This window comes from Lolium perenne, chromosome 1 (genome assembly GCF_019359855.2).
Source record: "Lolium perenne isolate Kyuss_39 chromosome 1, Kyuss_2.0, whole genome shotgun sequence".
Classification (NCBI taxonomy): domain Eukaryota; kingdom Viridiplantae; phylum Streptophyta; class Magnoliopsida; order Poales; family Poaceae; genus Lolium; species Lolium perenne.
In genome coordinates this window covers 161,558,935-161,568,746 of record NC_067244.2, presented here as the reverse complement: position 1 = coordinate 161,568,746, position 9,812 = coordinate 161,558,935, and positions in this window count along the sequence as shown.

The following is a 9,812-nucleotide window of genomic DNA, read 5'->3' as shown; positions in this document are numbered from 1 at the left end:
TACAAAATGGGTTGTCAATGAGCGTTTTTTCAGCGGTCAGTCACTCGTCGCTTTGACGGGATCATGACTTCTTTTTCTCATTTCATTTTTAGTTTGATATAATTGGATTGTACCTCCTCTATTTCTACTAGCTCTTGACATTGGCCGACTAAAATTGGTATGAATTTAATATTAATACACTACAGTTTATCGAAAAAATATTGCCCGGTGTCGTCTGTCATCTTCTTAGATCATACTATGCTTCAGGTTTCATATACTATCGTCAAGCGATAAATGCTCCATTACCCTGAGGTCTTATATGTAGGTGGAGTAAATTGTTTGTTGCACCTGCTCTACTCATTAGGTAAGGTGAGTTGGCATGACAGCTAGTGGGCCAAACAGAGTTTATTTATTTATTTGAGAAACACAGTACAAACGCAGACGCTCACATACACGCGCATACACTCACCCCTATGAACGCACACACGCACACCCCTACCCCTATGAGCACCTCCGGAAGACTGAGCCGGCGGATTGGATCTTGAAATTGACGAAGTCACCACAGGCGCTTCGCTGTCGACGGAACGTCGCCTCCTACTGAATGAATATTCCGCCTTTATGAGACATACAGATGTCAAACCTGGGGTTTGAACTCTGGTGGGCTGGGGGTACAACCACCCTCCTAACCACCCAACCTTAGGTTGGTTCTCGGCCAAACAGAGTTTTTGTTGGTGTTCCAAACCCGTTTTATTCACTTCTGCCCTACTATCTGAGACCAAACTAGAGAGTGGAATTGAACTATCTTCCTCGACATACGTCCTTATTTGCTTCTTTAGTTGTTATCCCAAATCCACGAAAGCATTGTTGCTCCAAGCCACCAAACCCAGTTCATGCATGCTCATCCTTTCATAGATTAAGCCTCAATCTTGGTCTCGCGGCTGGTGGTCATTTCCTAGCTTTCTAACAATCAGCTTGGCTTAGGATGCATCTGGAAATTGAATAGAATGTCCACGTAGAGTAAGGCCATGTTTTCTTAGGTTCTACATGCCGAAGAAGATCCTCCAGCTGATAATTCTTGGAAGGCATCCGGTGAGAGCAGTAGAAACATTTGGCAAGGCACTTTTGCACCTAATAGTTACACTAAAGCGAAATGTCCTTAGTCTGAAACTTCCACTGTATGTCCTATCAGTCAAACATGTCCTGTATCTGCGAGAGACAAGATGGAGATGTCGATTTACCAAAGTAAATTAACTTGACGGCCAGGTCAATGGAACTAATTAAAAGGTTTTGTATACGTACTTTCCGAGGGGCAAAACAAGGGCCGAATAGAATCGGTTCTCCTCTCCTTTTTTTTTTTAATCTTCATCTTCTTTCATAACTCAAAAAAAAGGAAGGAGACATTTCAACTTCCAGCTCCACGGCTACTCATTACTACGTTGTTCTCCCTCACCCATTTAAAGAATTGTAGGGTTGTGTGACACGGAGAGGTGTTTTGTACAAACAAACAAGAAGATGATGGAAGGAAACATATTTGGGATTTTCCTGGTTTTTTTTTTTACGATCGCACTGGTTTTTTATGAAAAGGGGCTTGAACAGGATAAAAAGATCATATGCAAGGACAAAATCTCTTTTGGGGCATTATATGTTAGTAGTACTAATCGGCATTGCCCATAAGATAATCGTAGAGGTTCGGCGGAATGAACCCTGAACTCCAAATCCCTGCCCCTTCATACCCTACACTATTGAATCCCGGTCTAAATTAAACCTTCGGACTATTTGACAAAATTGACCGATGCCACGTAGGCAAAAAATTCACAAAAAAAATCCTACATAATTATCTATTTCAATAGTGTGGCCCTATATGTATCTCTTGACTCAGCCAACGGCGCACCGACGCCCACGGTCTATCGCATTGCAGCGCAGCCTCTCTGTCTGTAGTCTGCTTTCGGCCTCTTGCGTCGGGCCGCCCTTGGAAGACCTGACGCCAATCCCCCTTCGTCCAGTTTTCTCTCTCGGACATGCTATAGTCTATAGACATGACCAAATCGATGAAGAACGGATAGATCGGATGAACAAGAACAAGTAAATCTAAGCATAGAATTATTTTAACAGTTAGAGAAAGTTGGAAAGCAAGCAAATCTGGATCTCCGCGGTTGTTAATTCTTTCCAAATGGACACAAATCACGGACGTAGAATGCAACTGAGCACCACTGCCAATTTTTCGCCGATCTCATGCAATTTTCCTACCAGGCAGTGTTCAATGAAAACCGATTCTAGCAAGGACTCCAAGAAGAGGTGCCACCTCTCCTTTGCAAGCGGCGCAGGCGTTGCACAGGCACGGGCACGGACGAATGCACAAGCAGGAAAGGGGATGCCGGGTGATGGACACTACCGCTACCGGCAAACCATGCCCCGCACAACCCTGGCAAAGCACCTGCCCGCGACGTACTGGGCTGGACCCGGGCAGCCGGCGAGGCCGTGCGAGCTGAGTCGGCCAGACCTTGGCTCCGGCCGTTAGCCAACGCCTATAGAAACCTCAGGAACTCTGATTGGTATCCAGTGAAAACCCGATTTGTGAGCAAGTTAGGATGCTGAAAAGGAAAATTACTATCCTATGATGATAGGTTAGTCCTTATCAATTCAATTTTAACTAGCTTACCGATGTTTATGTTGTCTTTCCTTCACATGCCTGTTGGAGTGAGGAAACATTTAGATTTTTATAGATCTAGATTTTTTTTGGCAATCTGATGAACAGAAAAAGAAATATAAACTTACCAAATGGAATATTACCAGTAGACCGAAAGATCAAGGGGGTTTAGGTATTGAGGTGCTTGAAATTAAGAATAGATGTTTATTAAGCAAATGGCTTTTTAAATTTCTTAATGAAGAAGGCGTATGGCAAGAATTGCTACAGGCCAAATACTTGAGACAAAAGACCCTTTCTGAGGTCTAGGCTAAGCCTACCGATTCGCCCTTCTGGAAGGGGTTGATGGGGTTAAGGATGATTTCCTTTCTAGAGGCTTTTTCAAAGTGGGTGATGAAATGGGTACACGTTTCTGGGAAGATATATGGCTAGGAAAAGCTTCTCTAGCTCAACAATATCCGTCCTTGTATAATATTATGCATCACAAAAATGTAACAGTGGCTCATGTGTTAGCCCAAACTCTGCTGAATATTAGTTTTATACGGGTGTTAAATTGTAACAAATGGTCCTTATAGTTACAATTGTGTCGCAAATTAATGATGGTACATTTAAATGAAGAAAAGGATCTTTTTGTCTGGAATCTCACACCAAATGGTTTGTTTACGGTCAAATCTATGTATGAGGATCTAATGAGTGATCATACCCCTTTTTTGAGAAAGTATCTTTGGAAGGTTAAAATTCCCCTCGAGATAAAGATTTTCAGGTGGTTTTTTAGTAATAAGGTTCTATTAACTAAAGATAATCTAGCTGAACGACACTGGAATGGGTGTATGAAATGTGTTTTCTGTGGTGACGAGGAAACAATTCAACACCTTTTCTTTGAGTGTCCTTTAGCTAAACTTCTTTGGCGTATAGTTAATTTCACATATGATCTTCCACCTTCAACCAATACTACTAATATGTTTGGTAATTGGTTGAATGGACTACATAGACAATCTAAGGATTTAATCCGGATTGAGTCTCTGCCTTATGTTGGTCTATATGGAGAGTCCGAAATGATATTATCTTGAACAAAAACCAAACTTTTCACTTCTTGCAGGTTATCCATATGGTGACTCATTGGGTTCAGCTTTGGGCCTTCCTGTCGCCGGAGGGACAGAGGGATGCTATGGTTATTGGATGCACACGGCTCCAGATGGTCGCTCAGGATATTTGGTGCCAGGCTGGCTGACATCATACTAGGAGGCTACCTTGATGTGTGCTCAGATTAGTTCATGCTTTTTTCGCTGGTTGATTTTTGTATCAATTCTTGGCGATGCTTGAGTTGTAATAACACTATATTGTACTTGAATCTTTTTAATAAAAAACCGTGTGCATCATCATGATGCAGAAACCGGGGTCATATCCCCATTTCCGAAAAAAGCCAATGCCCAGCTTCCTTATTTGCTTTATTTTTTAAAAGGGGGAGATAGATTGGGGAAGGAGACGAATCTGATATGTGGACCCGTCTGGTCAGTGACACAATAAGTATTTTGGACCGGGTTTGTTCCTATTCCTGGTTCACCAAACTGTCTCAGGATTTGGAGTTTAGGGTTCATTCCGCAGAACCTCTACGAGTTCAGGGTTTAGAATAGACTTTCTTCTCACTAATTACTGTTACTTACGGCCTTATTGGTGAAACTCTCTTATTGAGATCCACAGAGAACAACAAACCTATTTTCGTAGGAAATCACTATATTTTGGTAGATGCCACAAAAAGAATATTTTAATACACGTGAATTTTCTTTGTTCATCTATAGAATATGTGAAGTTTTTAAATCAGATAGATAACTTTTGAAGCCAGAACAATTTTATTTCTTTAAAATGGGTTTCCCCATAAGAAGCATGTTTATTTATTGGAATGATTTTCGGAGTTTCCTATTTTTTTTATTGATGTACATGAACAATAGCCATATATAAAAAAATATTTATGTTATTCTGTGTAGCACAAATTTTCAAATAGTGTTTGATTACGGAGGATAAAAGTACCATTATGTATAGAATTTTAGAAGTTATATGATGAAATCAGATTTTTTTTTATAAATATGGTTAACGAATTGTATTTTATTCCATATGCTCATGCTACTACATTTTTTAGCACCACATTTTTTTTCATGGGACAAAAAAATGTTTTTCGTGAAACGACTCTGCGAGCACAAAGAGCAGCGAGATGCCACATTATTTGAAAAAATTATTTGGCATTTTGTAATGCATTGAAAACTCATTTGAAAAATCACTAGCACATGCTTCTGGGTGCCAAACTGTCGCGTTCATTTCTATGGCTAACTTATTATATATGTTGGCTATACAGCTGCCTATATATATGATAGGACGGTGAAGTATGGGACAACGAGAGATTGTGTTGTTTTTGAATTCGGCATGGCATATTTTATTTTATTTTACAAAAATCATAATATTAACGCTTGTCCTCCATCACGGACGGTTAGATCGGTTTGGTACTTCATCCAATAGTTTTGGAGTACAGGGGCACTGTAAAAATTCTCTTCTTTAATTATCATATCATGTCGACGAAGCATTGCTGCTCCAAGCCCCCAACCCCAAGTTCATGCATCCTCACACTTTCGAGGATTATTGTCGATCTTTGTTTCACAGCTGCTTGTTGTTTCCCAACTTTCAAACAATCATCTGGGATTAGGATGCGTCAGGAAGTTTTATAGCAAATCCACGTAGGAGGAAGGCCATGTTTTCTTGGGTTTTACCTGACAATCAGGATTATGAAGCCCTGAGAAGCATCCGGTAAGAGCAACAGAAACATTTGGCGAAACACTTTTGCACCTAAGGGGGGTGGTGGCAAATGTTCACAATCTTAGAGCATCTCCAGTCGCGTCCCCCAAATGACGTTTGAGGGACGGCGGACAAGAAATGGAGAAAAATGTGTTCCAGTCGCGTCCCCCAAAGCTAAATAGTGTCCCATTTTATGACTCTACCGGGGACACCGGACACAAAAAAACAGCGTCCGGACCATGCATGCAACCCCTACTCCCTACATGTCATTCTCTTTGCCCACACTTTCTCTCACCTATTTTTTCCACATGGGGTGGTCCCCTCTATTAAAATGCATGCATCCGAACGCTGTTTGAGGAACGCAGCTGAAAAGGGCCTGTTTTTTTTTTCATATTTTTAGTCTCTTTTTGTCCGGCACTTTCTCCAAACGAGCTCCAAATCATCGTGCCGAACGTTTTTTGAAGGACGCGACTGGAGATGCTCTTAAACTTCCACTATATGAGTGTATGACCGACGGGAAATATGTTTGCGAGCAGTTAAACATGTGCCGCTTTTGCGAGTGACAAGCTGGAGATGTGTGACACAACCAGAGTAAATTGTTTACAAAGCTGGGGTTGGAACTAAAAGAGGCTTGAGACGTGCTTTCCGACGGGAAACAAAGGTACTAGAAGAGAATCTATTCCCTCCGTTTTTCACCTTCATCGTCTTCCTTAACCAAAAACAAAAAACACAATGACACGTTTCAACTTTCAGCCCCAGGGCTACTCATCACGATGCACCTCTATCTCTCACACTCATTTATAGGGTTGTGTGAGAGAGAAGCTATGGACAAGAATCAAGAAAGATCATGGAAGGAAAGATACTTGGGCTTCTCCTGCCATTTTCTTTTTGTCTGTGCAACGCTTGGTCGTGAAACTAGTCGGTCAGTGCAGCGCAATTAATAAAATTGTTCGAATTTGACGCGAGGTTCTCAATCGATTTAGAGCTCGCCTTGGAGCTGGTAATGGTGTCGATTAGCTTTCTTTCCGGTTCCACCACCATGTGCTGCAAACAAGGTTAAGTTACTGTCGTTTTCGCTGCCCAGATACTCGCTAATCGACATGCTTTGGTTGCTACCTGCCTAGAGCGACCAAATTTGCTCACCCCTGCTTTCCTCTCCTTTCGCTTTCTTAAAGCCTGTAAAAACGGTGAGCCTGCCTCTGGCCTTAAAATTACTCTCCCGATTAATCTCTTTAGAGCAAAGCATCTCAATTTCAGACTAACATATACTCTGCAAGTATGCGCTTCTGGGAAGATACGTGGTTAGGAAAAACTCCTTTAGCACACTAGTATTCATCATTACGTAATATATTGTACATCATAAGAATGTATGTCGCAAATTGATGAGGGTAAACTTTTTTTTGATAATGGGCGCTTTATTACTGAAAAAAGGACGTACCCAGTGCTGAGAGCTCCCGCACTGTGCGGGGTCTGGGGAAGGTGTTAGTGCCAAGCCTTACCCTCACGAAGTGCAATGTGAGGAGACCGCGACTCGAACCTGGGACCTCTCGGTCACAGGCGGTGAGGCTCTACCGCTGCACCAGGCCCGCCCTTCGGGCGCTTTATTACTCATAAAAAGAAAATACCTCTGACCTCTGCATAGCTAAGATGCACATAGCCGTTCAAAGATTCTCAATATTCTAGAGTACTAAAAAAAGGCGAATTACATATCAGACATGAGGAAATGTAAAATGCCTAAGGTGAAGGCGGATGCCCAATCCGTAGATTATGCTGCCACCCATGTAGGAAAAAAGTATCCCTCGTCGTGTCCTCCAATCGTGTACAAACCTCCGTAAACAGGTTGCGGTTCTCCACCTTCTGCAGCACAGACCACGAACGTAGAGTAGTGGTACATATGTAGATAACCTGCAAGAGAGAAAAATTATTATCATTAAAAACTTTGTGATTTCTACACAGCCACAACGACCATATAATAGCAAGCGCCCCCATCCTAATAAACCTTCTAAATCTGCGATCGATCCTGTGAAGCCAATTACCGAAGATGTTGGCCACACTAGTCGGGGGAGACATGTCAGAAGCTATTTGGATGCATGACCATATAGACCTGGCAAAGCGACATTGGAAGAACAAGTGTTTAATCGTCTCATCATGTTGACAAAAAACATACTGCGTGCTCTCATGCCAATTGCGTTTCATAATATTATCTTTGGTTAGGATTACTCCTCTACGCAAATAACAGCCAAAAATCTTAATTTTGAGCGGTATGTTCATCTTCCAAATCTTCTTGTTTTTATGAACTGGTATTACCGGTTGGATAATGGCATTGTACAATGAACTTACAGAGAATTTTCCATTGGATTGTAAGTTCCAACGAAATTCTTGCACTTCAGACAATAGTAAGGTGTTCCATGCAAGAAGTTAAGTCTATGTATGAAGATCTTATGAATGACCATACTCTTTTTTTGCGAAAGTATCTCTGGAAGGTTAAGGTTCCTCTTAAGATAAAGATTTTCATGTGGTTCTTGAGTAACAAGATTTTATTAACTAAAGATAATTTAGCCAAAAGACACTGGAATGGGTGTACAAAATATCTTTTCTGCGGGGATCGGGAGACTATCCAACATCTCTTTGTGGAGTGTCCTTTAGCTAAACTTCTTTGGCGTACAATTAATTTTACTTATGATCTTCCACCTCCATCAAATATTACTAATATGTTTGGTAATTGGTTGAATGGAGTAGATAGACAATCTAAGGCTTTTATCCGAATTGTGGTTTTCGCTTTATGTTGGTCTATATGGAGGATTAAAAATGAAATTATCTTTAACCAGATTTTTTTTTACTTTTTGCAGGTTATACATATGGTGGCACATTGGGTTCAGCTTTGGTCCCTCCTTTCGAGAGGGACAACGGGATGCGATGGCTACTGGGTGCACACGATTCATGATGGTCGCTCAGGATATCTTGTACCAGGCTGGTTGGCGGCATACTAGGAGACTTTGTTGATGTGTACTCTTTTTATGTCATGTTTCTTTCGCCGGTTGATTTTTGTATAATCCTTGGCGATGCTTGAGATGTAAACAATACCTTTCTTGAACTTATCTATAATACCTAAATAGGAGCAACCCACTAATTTTATTCTCTCAACATGCAGCTATGCCACCTCACCAAGTGTCGTTGCCTAATCGACGGTACCTCGGAGGAGGGATCCTCACGAGGGGGAGAAGAAGTAGGGGCCATAGGGCGGAGTGCACACGGGACGGTGGTACGCGATTTACCCAGCTTCGGAACACCTGCACGATGACAGGGCCTACTGCTGCTTGTCTGGAATTATCTGGGCGCTTTCGCGTTGTTACAATGAGTTGTGGTTGTGCCTCTAGGGCTCCCGGGTTCCGGCTTATATAGGCGCACGGATCTAGGGTTTACATGGAGAGTCCTAGCCGGAATACAAGTTACCTAACTACGGTACAATATCTTGCCGTGTACGTCAAGGATCCGCCTTCCTTCTAGGCCGTGCTGGATCCGGATACTTTATGGGCTGTCACGGATCCGGCCTCCTTCGTAGGTCGGTTGAGATCCGGCTTCCTGTTCCTGGGCTGGACTTCATCCTTCATGATCTACAGCAACTGGGCCGCCCGATGGGCCACATGCCTCACCACCAACTATGGGCCACCCGGGTTTGCCGGATCTAGGCCATGCTGTTGATATACCCATAAAGTATACCCACAACAGTAGCCCCCGAAGTTCTCCGAGATTCATCATTCCTCCGACTTCATTCAGCTCGGATCCGAAGAGAATCTTGAAGAGCTTCAAAATTTTTACTTGATTCCGGGTTCATTCACTCGAAAATCCTTCATCTTCAGATTGGGTATTGCAACGGAGATTCCGCTTTTCCCGCTTACAACCTCCTTATTTCCCGCGCTAAATTTTCGCAGATGCAAATCTTTAGCCAGAACTTTCGGGAGTGCATGGTTAAGTTACCTCCACGTCGTTTTACCGCATTTGACCTAAGACACGTGTCATCCATCCAACGGTGCGACCGTTCCGTTTCCACCATTGGATCCGAATCCCGAATCTCCGCGAGTGGCCTATAAATACCCCACGGCTCGGTAATTCTTCATTGTTTCACCGCATCTCACCACTTCATCTTCTTCCTCGCGCCGCGCCGCCCGACGGATCTCAACTCCGGCGAACCTTCCTCACGGGAGCTTCACGCGCCGCCGCCTCAAGCCTCTCCTCCAACCAAGACTGCCACGGTTGATCAAGAAATCAACTCCGCCGCCGATTCGTGGTCACCGGAGGCTCAAAACCGCCAGTTCGTCGACCTCTACTTCGCCGGAACTTCGCCGGACCGTCGCGCCATTGCCGGTATGTGCACCGGTCTTGTAGAAGAAGAAGTAGCTGTAGC